The sequence below is a fragment of the Capsicum annuum genome, chromosome 12, assembly GCF_002878395.1.
Source record: "Capsicum annuum cultivar UCD-10X-F1 chromosome 12, UCD10Xv1.1, whole genome shotgun sequence".
In the NCBI taxonomy this organism is placed as follows: Eukaryota; Viridiplantae; Streptophyta; class Magnoliopsida; order Solanales; family Solanaceae; genus Capsicum; species Capsicum annuum.
In genome coordinates, this window is record NC_061122.1 from 100665458 (window position 1) to 100678381 (window position 12924).

Consider the following 12924-nt stretch of genomic DNA (forward strand, 5'->3'; position numbering starts at 1 on the left):
AATTTATTGAAATTACTCCACCTGTTGTAATAGGTGGAATATCTATGGGGAGATATTAAATAGGTCTTCAAACAGATTCAGGTTCCCCATCTGTTCCAACTGATGGGTTGTTCGTTGGAGTATTTTTTTTTGGTTATGTGGTAAGAATAATTTATTGAAATTTTTCTCACCTTTTTAAAAAAAATTATGTAGACATCAAATGCAATGTATTTTTTATTTTTCTTTTGTTTGTAGTTAAAAGATGTCTCCCAAAAGAAAAGAAATAGAAAGTGGACAAAGTGGATCAACTTCCGATTACCAAACAAAAAAGGCTAGAGTACAGATAAATTCGGAGAAAATTCTAGCACAATCTCAGTCATAGCAAAATGAAGCCGAGGAAAGTGATAACTCCTCCTCACCAATGGGGTGTGAAATATTATCAAAATTTCAGCATTATTCTGTCAAAACCATTAATATTGACAAGGTTCGAGTTGCGATGCCGATGAATAACCCTAATGCAGTATTTGGTGATCTTGTACTTAAATGTCAGTTGGGGAAACCTTTTAACGAACTTAGGAGTATTATGAAGAAGGAAAACATAGATGGCTTTTTAAGAAAAACTGCTTTGCATACTTTCTTGAGCTATTTGGGCCCCGCCCTCTCTGTTTTCCAATGATCATGGTATATAGCCTTCTGAGGCGCAGGATCATGTATGCGGGGGATGATGAAGGTCTGAAGGAGGGCAAAAATAATATGGATAAAGTCTGGATCAACTACTGTGGCATGCCGATTTGTTTTGGATTGAAAGAGTTTACCATTGTGACAGGCTTGAGATGCGATCGTCTAGAAGAACCTGCCATCAAGAAAACACCCCACAAAGGGTCCAACAAATGCAAGGTAAAAAAATATAGGTTGTTGGGCATTATTGGACCTAGCTACAAAGTGAAGGATTCGATAGCGGATCTCAAGAATAAAGACATACCAAAGCACTACAGGGAGAAATTGTGCTTAGTTTGGTTTGTCCATTCCGTTTTATTGTCAAGAGACGTCAAGAAAGTCATAGAACATGATTTGTTGGCGCTTTTTGATGGTTTTGGGAGATTCAACAATTATCCCTCGGGCTACGACAGCTACTACTTGACTGTCAAATATTTACTGAAAGAGCTAAAGCCAAAGACGACCACATTATATGGCTTTCCTTGGGCTTTCAAGGTAAAATTGATCACTAGTTTTACTTATTCATTAATTTATATTGAATATACTTGTGACTTTTTTTTGCTTGCTTCCTGTTTACAATTTTAGGCTTGGGCATGTGAAGCCATTCCTCCCCTCCGAAAGCATTTCACGAATTACCCGGATAAGGTTTCTCATCCAAGGATCCTTAGGTGGTTGGCTGCAGTAGAGAGCAGCCAAAAAAATATTAGCGAGCTAATCTCTTTAACCCTCCGGATGATGCAATAGTCTTCTTTCAACTAAAATAATTTGCCTTAAAGAAAGCTATTGAAACAGATGTTCCATCTGTTGCAAGAGATTACTTATCAACTATAATTGGTGCAATGGGTAATCTGTTGCAACAGACGATCCATATTTTACAACAGATTAACCATATGTTGCTCTATTCTCTGAACCCTACTCAACAGATTACCCATCTACTATAAATTATGCAATAAATGGGTATTCTGATGCAACATATTATCAATCTGTTTTAATATACAGATCAGCTGTTGCGGTAGCTAGATCATCTGTTGCATAAGTTGGTTGTGTTAACATAACCTGAGCCCCATGTAACCCAACTGACTGCAAATTATTATTATATAATTTAAATTCCTCCTGTCGTTTTTTTATATGTTGTGCATCCTTGGATCGTGCCTACCATTGATGAGCTGGGGATAACTTCTTTTCTTACTTTGGGTCTTGTTGATACAAAAGAAGACCCAACGGTGGAGTTAATAAAGAAGGAATTGGATGGAGCAATATCCATAAGAAGAGCAGTTAGGTAAGGTCAGTCTAATGTTGAAACTCTTCACGACCTAACTCAAATTGAAACAGATCCGGATGCTTCTTGCAGTGGTGTTGTTGGTAGAGTTGTTTGTGATAGTGGCAGCCATCCTGCTTCTGCTTCTGCTGCCAGTCGTGATTATGAGTATGTTAGTGCTCAGCAAAAAATAAATATATTTGAAAACACCCCTTTCACAAGTCCTCCTTCTTACCCTCACACCGGTCCCTCCCACCCTTACAGTGGTCTCTCTCACCACTTCTCACCCTCATGTTCTCATTGCAAATTCAAAGTGTGCAAGAACAGAGAGGATAAACTCCTCGACAATCTAGAGGCTATTGCTGAAGCTGCCGAGGAGTTAAAATCTAGGAAGAGTGCCATACCATCTAACGAGGTGAGGGAGCCATGCACTCCTATAGTGGAGGTTAGAAGGAAGAGAATAAAAATTAGACAAATTCTCTCTGTTCTGAAATCAGCAAAAAATGCAACTCCCCCCACTCCAATAGTTGTTGAAGTTCAGGGTCGCCGAAGAAGGTGGACATATTTGCAGTGCTTGGCAAGGAGAAGAAGAAGGAACTGGAATAATTCATCAAGATGAAGGTTAAGATACACTATGCATTCATTTGCCGCCAAAGACTTCTCAAATATAACAAATACGTGTGTGTGGTATGAGGACAAGGTAAGTTTACTTTTGATAACCTGCCCTTCCAATATACTCCATGAAGAAGAATCTATGCAGCAGATGTGTAATCTGTTGCAACAGCTTGGTATTCTGTTGCAACATAATACACATCTGTTGCATAAGTTGCGTTGACTGGGTAATCTGTGAACTGATTCAGAGAACCCCCTGCATCGGATTCTTTCCACTATGTTTTTATTCTTTACAATTACTAACCTATTTAAAAATTATCTTCTTATACCACAGTATGTTGATGAAATTCCCTGCCTCATGAGGGGTACGAAATTAGCGTACCCAGATGTTTATGATGCTGCTGATAGTATAATGGACCTCAACTTCTACAATAATTTCAAAGATAGGTACGCTGATCTTCGTAATCTAGCTGATTTTGGTGGCCTGGGATTTGATCAGTTAGTTTCTACATTCCAATAGGATGAAGAAGCAATTAAATATGTTAGAGGAAAGAGGCCATATCCACACGGCAAGAGCTGGACCAAAGCAAAGAAAATCCTTACAGTCATGAACGTGGATGTCACCCATTTTATCACTATTGAGATACTACTATATGAGGAAAAGATTATGGTTTATGACTGCAACTTATCTGTGTTCAGTGAGAAGACGTTTTTAACCCACATGCAGCCACTCTTGAAGTTGTTTCCCAAGTTTTTGATGCATAGTAAGCTGATGGATCATTTACCGGCTGAAGTCTTGGCAAAGAAATCATGGGTTTTTAAAGGTCGAAATAAGAACATCTAGCTCCCAAAAAATACAACCGGTGCAGCATACGGGCCGTACTCGCTTGCATACATGAAGTGTTTGCTAACCGGCACACAAATGACCGATGTGTACGACACCATTTTGGGAAAGATACAATGGGTCTGGGCATATGGGGTACTAACTAAATGGTTGGAGCCCGTGTATAAAAAAGAACATGTACAAAGACAGGACGAACACGATAACAAATTTTCATTTCAAACCAATTCACTATACATATAGGGGTAATAACTTTTATGTCTGGCAAAGTTGAATTTTTATAATGCAATAGATTTTATATCTGTCGTAACATATATAGTACCTGTTGTTACAGATTGATTATCTGTTAGAATAGGTTGGTCATCTGTTACGTTATGCAGATGTTCCCTCTTTGTCTGTCGTAATAGATTTACGATCTGTTGCAACATATAACTTATTTGTTGCACCTGATCGGTAATCTGTTGGAGCAAATAAAAAAGTAGGATGACCTATTATATAATTTCTAGCAGATGACCTACGTGTTGCATCTCATGTTGCAACATATGTCTAAATCTGTCTGATAAGATATGTCGTCTGTTGTAGTAGATATATTATCTGTTGCGATATTTGAATCTAGTACTCCTTTTCAATTAACATGTTCAAAACTCAGAATTAATTATATTCATAGACAGAATAAAATAAATCGAAGCCTTCAGAAATTAAATGAAAGAAAATAACTCAACAAATAAATGAAATGTAAAAAAAATCATTACAAGTACAAATGATCTACTCTAAAAATAAATCAACAAGTTAAACCAAGGAGGATAGGTTATTACATTAACGGACTCGAGCTATAAAGATCTAATCAATATGGACAAGTTGTTCTTCATCCAGTGCTATGGAATTCGACTTTGGTCGTCGTGGATCTTTAACGTCGGTTGCGTATGGCTTTTGAGCTTTCGCTTCTCCATATTTCCATAAAAGAGCAGCATATCTTATGCGGAGTAATCCGGCATCAAGTTCATCATTTGGTACTTGTAATCCATCGCTCAAATACTCGACATAGGTGGCAATAAAAGAACCGCAATCCCTGCGTTATAAAAAAATAGATAATCCATATCTTGCAGTTCATGCAAGCGTTGTGAAATTTGTGAAATAAAACTAAATCATGATACTTAAACTTACAGGCTACCAATGGTTTGTTGAGCAATTCCGTCAACATATTGTACATCAAATAGATTAGCCATTTTATCCCGGTATGCTTCAATCATCGACCAATTAGTATGAACCTTTTGATCCAAAAATCCACTCATATTAAGGTAAGTAGGCAATATTTTGGCCAGCTTTTGTATCTCAGACGACGGTTCGAAATGTCTCCTTCACAACATCGAGTCATAAACTCGGATGCGCCTTTTTTTTAGAACGACGACAACCAACATCCAATAGAATTCATCACCACAATTGATTGGGATGTACACTTCGTCGGCCAAATGTCAAGGTAAGCCACCCGGAATGCTAAAATCTTTGATGATGTTGATTAAGTATTCCTTATTTCAGGAAACTTTCGGCTGCTGTGGACAATACCTATCATAGATATTATTGATGTAAACTTTGTACAAACAATTGCCTGTTATGTATCTGTATTGTTCTTGTATTTGAAACTTGGCCTTCTTTTGGAGGTAGTAAAAAATGACATCGGCATGCTGCACATATTATCAAATATTTTGAATTATGTGACGAAAAAATCAATACGCAGATGCAATTAAATAAAATATTAATTAATAGTAATATGTATGGCCTTTAAACCTCATTATTCTAGCAAGTTTGGGGTTGTGACATCAAATAGAATCAATTCTTCATTCAAGGATGTGCAACAACAGAGTCGAACATATCAAAACCAAGACTTGATTTGTACACTTTGTAGCGCTCGTTATTTTATTTTCTACATAATGATTTATATGTGTTAATGTCAGGTTCTTACAACAAAAATTGTATAAACCAATATCCATAAAATTGATTTATGTACCTGCCGGCATGATGCTTTAACAGCCTATCGACAATTTATTCTGAATAGTCGTTGATCAACTGTATTAGTTTTTTTGGAGCCTCGTCCGAGATGTTGAACCCTTCAAACGGGTAATTCTTCCGTTCTTCCAATCTGATAGGCTCTACTTTTTCTTCATCTTTGGAAGCAGTTGATGGATTATCAACTGTCATATTATGTTCTTTGGCAGTAACTGTGACATCCACCTAGAAAGCCAGAATTATCAATGCTAAGTAGAGATATGCAACAGATTTTTTATCTGTTGAAATAGGTGATTCTTATGTTGCATCAAATGGATTATCTATTGGGATAAATTTGAACAGGTAAATCAGAGCAGTATGATAATTTTGAATAGATGACCCATCTGTTACAACATAAGACTCATCTGTTGAAACAGATAACGAATCTGATGTAACAGTTAGACAACAGTTGCAACAGATGTATATATCTATTTGATAATTTTCAGCAGATGTATCATCTGTTAAAACAGAAATATGTTTGTTTGATTTTTGGAACAGATAATGTACATTCACCTTCTTCAGCTCATGCTGCTCTTCTGTGGCTCTTGCACACTGAACATAGGTGCAAGACAAAGATAGACGCGTTGCAATCTTATTTTTTTTATGATTGATGATGCCTTAGAAGTGTCTTTCCTTCTCCTCTTAGCCGCCTTGATCTATAGTGGAGTGTCTAGATATGAAATCCTCTTTGATGGAATGATACCCCTCTTAGATATCATTTTCTTTACAAAAGCAGTTGTGCATTAATAGCAAGCATTAATCACTCCATCATGTTTCTCTTGCAGTCTTGATATTTTCATGAAGAACATTCGCTAGATGCGGCAAAATCTGAAGAAAAATCTGTACAACCATTATGATCATAATCATAATGGCTTGTTGTTTCAAAAACTGTAAGAGGAGCATCATTAGCCCTACCCTCCAAAATTATTTTTCTTGTGATGGCTGTTTCTCCAAACAATTCTATTTTTATTCCATCAATGACCTTAGGGTCCGATAAAGTTTGCACAGACCGTAAAGTAAGAAAAAATGGCATCTTCAACTCTCGGTTGGTCGGAACAAGCCACGGATGGACAATCTAAAATAAATCGGTACATATATTAAGAATGATGATGAAATTATTTTATCATTAATTAAAACAAAAACTTGATTTGAATTGGACTTACTGCTCCCTTGGGGGGATTGAAAAATTCAAGAAATTTTATGTTTCTATCGGTTTTAGCCGACAACTATCTCAGAATTCTTGGACAGAAAACTTCTTTCTGGTAGTTCACTTGTTGTCTCAAATAAGGAATGACTTCAAATGCCCAAGCCTATAACATAACGCCAATAAATCAAAAGCATTATTAATAAGAAAATGATGAATCATATCATGATAAAAGAAATATTTACCATGAAGGTCCATGAAAAACCATATAAGTTGACTATTTTTGGTGTTAACGGAGTCAACAAATATTCGACAGTTATTTTGAAGCTTTCATAACCCCAAGGATAGCTATTAACTGCCTCAAGATCCTCGGAGAGATTTATTAAACTGAGGCTTATGTTGTTGTTAACGTCTCTTGCCCAAAGAATATTATGTACAAACCAAATCAAACACAATGATTGCTTGTCTTTGAAAGTCCTTTACCTTTCAACGCTTCAATCAGATTTTTTGTTTTTGAAGCTTGGACTAACTATGGACACTAGGTCATCACGATCACTCGACTTTTCTTTTCCTTTTTTGAGTGTGCGGGGTACTTTTTCTTGGGTCAGAGTAGGTATAACTTGAGAAGGAGAAGGAGGATAACATTTTAGTCCGGTAACTATGGCAAACTCTTTCCAACCAAAACAAACAGGCATGCCACAGTAATTTATCCACACCTCATCCATCTTATCTTTATTTTCATACATAAACTTATGCTTGAGAAGATCATATACCATTTTCATCTGGAAACGAGCATTCTTGTCCTCCGACAAATCAAGATATTTCTCAAAGCAGCTTTCCCTGAAATAAGAATTCAATTTTTGTTCTCAAAGTATTTTTCTGAAGGTGTCGAAAGATTTTTCCATGATTGACTTAACCATGAGATCACCCGTTAAATCTGTGGCACCATCGCACTGCATTCTCACAGGATAACGATCAATGCTGAAGGTTTTGACCAACTCTTCGACGGAAGGGCTATTAGCATTTGGATCATCTCTTTTGAAAGATTCCTATTTTCCTTGTTCATTATCTTCTGCTCCTGATTGAGATAACGCTTGTAAAGCAAGCTCATAGAGTAGTGGATATAGCTGAGTTGCTGCACTTGTTCCTTTAGTTGAACTTAATTCGATTTCTTTTATTTTGAGAGCTATGTTATCTTAAATTAACAGGAACATAACATAGATTATAATTGATTAATGCATAACAGTAATATAACAGTTCCAACAGACAACTAATCTGTTGCACCAGGTATGTTATCTATTGCAACATATAACTGACCTGTTGTAATGGATGAGTAATACGTGAGAATCATAAAACAATACTATATGTTGCACCTGGTATTTTATCTGATGCAACACATAATTGACCCGTTTTAATGGATGAGTAATCCATTTGAAACAATAAAAATAGATTACTAATCTGTTGCACCAGGTGCATTATCTGTTGCAACATATAACCAACTTATTGCAACGGATGAGTAAACCGTTGAAAAGAATAAAAATAGATCACTAATCTGTTGCACCAAGTATTTTATCTGTTGCAACAGATAACCGACCTGTATGAGTAAATCATTGAAAAGAATAAAAACAATCCTAATCTGTTGTAAAATGAAGAGTAAACCGTTGGAAAGAATAAAAACAGATCACTAATCAGTTATCTGTTGGATTAATATTGTTTAGATTTCTTTCAAACAGAAGAGTCGTCTGTCCAAACAGATGAATGATCTGTTAGATTGTTCACCTGTTGCATCAGATTTTCATAGTTGCATCAGATTTTTAATCTGTTGCATCAGATTTTCATCTGTTGCATCATATGTTTCATCTATTACATCAGATATTTTAACTATTGCAATACTATTTCTACCAAGACAAACAACAAATCAACCCAGCAACACCAATATATCATACACACACACACTAAGAACATCAACTGTAACAAAAAATCACCAATAAATTCAAATCAACAGTACGAGAACGAGAAGAAGAAATGCAGAAATACCATAAATTAGGATTTTATTCAGTCCACATTTCAATACCAGAAGAGTAGTTGGCTCAAGTTCCTCTGTTTCTTCATAATTTTTTACCTGTGAAAAAGGAAATGGGAGGATGAAGAACTCAAAGTTGTTGTTGCCAGAGAAGTATTCACGTCGATTGACGGTTGAAAGTCGAAAAGGAACTCGCCCGACTATTTGTCGCCGGAGGTTGAAGGGAGAAATTTTGCAGAACTGTTGGTTGGGAGAAGCTGGAGAGAGAGAGTGGTTGATTAGGATTGAAGAGGGGTGTGAGTTGGGTTGATTTGTATTTTTGAAAAGATTAGAAAGTTTTGAAAATATTAATCAAATCCACAATTAACTTAATCAAGTTTCCTAATGATGTTTGAGCCTATCTGTTGGTCAATGTCACCAATCATTCATTCAAGACTTAAAAGACACCTTTCCTTCAATTTTCTCAAGTATCTTCCCCTAATTTGATTTAGCAGCAATACTGCATAATACATCCAATTATTTCTACTACTTTTTTTAAGACAAAAATAAAGGAAAAAAGAATTATTTTTCTATTGATCACTCAATATTTGTTTTTACTGCACCAAAATAGTTAAATCTGAACTAAATATTATAACAAAAATAATTAGAACCAAACATGATAACAAAAAAATCACCCGACTTTACCCAAGTACCACGAAATGATATCGCTAAATTAATTTTTCATAACAAAATCTTATCACTTTAGCTAAGCACACGAAAAATCGTTGAACACTTTCAACAAAAATAAGCCATTCAACTTTACCTATACTTTCCTCCTTATAGCTTTCTGTAATACTTAAGATTACAAAAGTCAGTCTAGTGAATTACGCTATACTTTAATAACAAACAATTTAGTGTTTTAATAAAATAAAGTAAAAAATTGAAAGATCATTTATAAAATTAAGCCCATAATTTAACAATTAAACCTCATAATTCTTGAGATTAAAAAGGAAAAAGAGAAGAGTGAATATTATTGTCCAGGAAAGTCCTTGGGTTGCTTGTTTGCCTTGAGCAGTTCATCTAATTCAGAGTTGGTTAAGGCATTGTCATTTGTTCGTTCATGCTTCCCGAAAAACTCCTCAAATTTTTCGGAACGAAGCTTCAAAATGTGAAGGAATTTCAAAGATTAAAGTTGTATAGACTGATAATACAAAATATTTTTAATAACCTCTTTTGTCTCGTCAGTTAGAGGTAAGATCTGTCTACACTTTATCTTCTCTTGATCCTACTTCGAATAGCATAAAATTTTCTAAACAATACTATCATTAAAAAAAAAAAATTATGCTGCATAATAAAACAAAGTCAACCCAATTCAAAACTCTGACATTAATCACCATTATCGAAAACCATAATACAAAGAATTAAAAACCCAAAAAACTCCTTAACTGGTGAGCCATAAACCTCCTTCTCCCCTCCTCCCTCCCCCTACATGGAACCTCAAAAAGACACAAATAATTAGGTGGCATTGTTGCTGGTGGCGTTATTGATGAGCTTTGCCATGCATGTGAATAATGTTCAAGATTTCATAATATTTGTGACTGTATTTTCTATTTTTTACCCTACTGGCACATTTTGCAATGGAAAATTAGTCACGATATGACTGGTAGCTTATTTAGTTTGAAATTTTTATCAGAAGTCCTAATTCAATAAAAAAATCTTACTATCTATCCTATATCTTTGTACCTACTGGCAGATTTTGCAATGGAAAATTAGTCACGATATGACTGGTAGCTTATTTAGTTTGAAATTTTTTCCAGAAGTCTTAATTCAATAAAAAGATCCTACTATGTATCCTATATATTTTAGAATTCAATATTATAAAAATAATTAAATAATAAATTGAGTGAAAAAGTGAAAAGGCGATATTGTCTATTGAGACTTTTAATGAAGGGCAAAAAGTTTAAACGATATTTTTAAGGCATTTCGTACTTTTAATATAGTATGATATGATATGATGATTATTAGTTTTGTAATATATATTAGTGTTTATGTATAATTAGAATTTTATTTGAGGAATATAGAAAAGACAATATTAAATCTTCTTAAAAATCAAATTTATGGAAAAAGTATTAGTTATCATTGATTCTGATGACTTCTAGTAAGCTAGAAGGAAATGTTTTACCATAAATATATTTAATTAATTTTTAACTTTTTAACATTAGGAAAAAATAGTGAAAAGATAATTTTGTTTAAAGCAAAGACTTTTAATGAGACATAAAAAGTTCAGACGATATTTCTAAGGTCCTTCACATTTTTAATATACTAGTTTAATTAACATGTGTTGCACGTGTATCCATTTTTTTTAAGAATGAATGTAATAAAAAATATGTTAGTTGTACTATGTTATTTTAATAAGTGGAAAAAAATAATAAAATAATGTAAAATTTTAATATAAAAAGTGTAGTTGATTAAAGGAGAATTTAATCATTATACTTATTTTTCATTTTTTTAAAAAAGTTATTTTTGTGAAAAGTTATTTTTATTTGTAGAAATTCTATATATTTATACTTTATGTAAAATATAATTATATTTGAAACAATTTACATATCTATACTATTATATATATATATATATATATTCAGAACTTCACTTTCCATATATATTTAATTTGAAAATTTTATATACATTTAAAATACTTTTAGTATAAAATTTTAAAAATACATATTTAAGAATGAAATGATAAAGTTTTAACCAAAAAAAAAAAAGAAATGATAAAGTAACTCCCAAACCAGCAAAAGGCCAACAATTAAAAAAGAAAGAAAAAAAGGAATTGGGAAAGTCAAGTAAACTCGAGAAGCTTGTTTTCTTCTCACACTCTCATTTTTTTTGTTTCTTTTTGGAAGATGAACCTCGACGACGGAGAAGTGAAGATGGGTGCTTGGAGCACCAAGAAGAAACGTCCTGGGAGATGATCATCAAGTTTCACCTGTAATTTTTCTTTCCCTTTTTGCTTCGTTTTCCATGCTTTAAGACGTTTGAAGAGTTGATTTTTAAACCCTTTTTGTTTTAGATTTCTTATGTTTTGATTTTCTTAAAACCACTTTTGCTTTATATGTCCTAAATTTTGATTTTTTGTTACCCCTTTTGCTTTGCATATTTGAAAATTTAATTTTTGAAAACTCATTTTGCTTTAATTTCTTGTTTCATGTGTGATTTTCTTGATTTTTACATAAATACGTGTCAGGTATGCGTAATCTTATCAGTTGTTAATGTCATGATGATTGCATGTCAACTCAGATTCAAAATTGCACCAAACGACCCTTGAATGTCTTAACGGTGTGTTTATCGGAGGGAATGAGAGAATTTTTTTTTTTTTTTTTTGTATAAAGAAGGGAGAAAGTGTTTTTATTGGATAAGAACCATGAATTGAGATCCGATTCATGTCCTTTATTTCTTTAACTGGCCGTGTCCCTACTGAAAGGGCGAATTCTTAAGAAATGATTGATGTTTTGGAGATGTTTATGGAAGGAATCAAAAGTTTTAATTTTTTGTCCTGATAAGAAGGTTGAATGTTCAAATTTGATAAGAGGGGTTTCTCAGGTGGTAAGCACCCTTTGCCTTCACCTCTTATGTTGTGAGTTCGAGTCACCAAGAGAGCATAAAACGGAGGAGTTAGGGAGGGGTAAAAAGGAATTTTTTTAATAATCTGATTAAGCTGTTGTCTAGTGTGGTGGTTTAGCTGCAATTTGAGAACATCGTTTCTTGTTTTTTTGGACTTTTATTGTATACGTACATTTCAAATGAAACTAATTAGCTTTTAAGTAATTGGAAGCAAATGCAGACAACATTTATTGGTTTATTTGAGCAAAAGGATACTTTATGTCAAGAAGCTTAGTTCGGCAATCATGTTGCAAAATAGTATTTCTCCCTCTATCCCGATTTAATTTTTTTACATTTTCTTCTTTTGTATCTAGTTAGTTTTTCAATTCCAACACCCTCTATGAAAAGATTAAAACTACAAAATTTAATGTACTAAACATAATATTTTAATTTAAGACCACAGCTTTAGAAGTCTCTTTATTTCATAAGCTACTTGCCAATCAAACTAAGACACTAAAATTAAGACACTGGGAGTACTAATTAATTTCTTTTTCTGTCCTCAAAGTGTTATTCCTGACTGATCATCTATTTTTGTCATGTTGAAGAGAATTAATCAGTTTCTTTTCAGTGTGGGAAGTAATATATTGACTGATCATGCGATTATCCTGAAGAAAATAATTATTGGATATAATTATTATAACTAACCTGTTTGTAAAAATACATTTTAT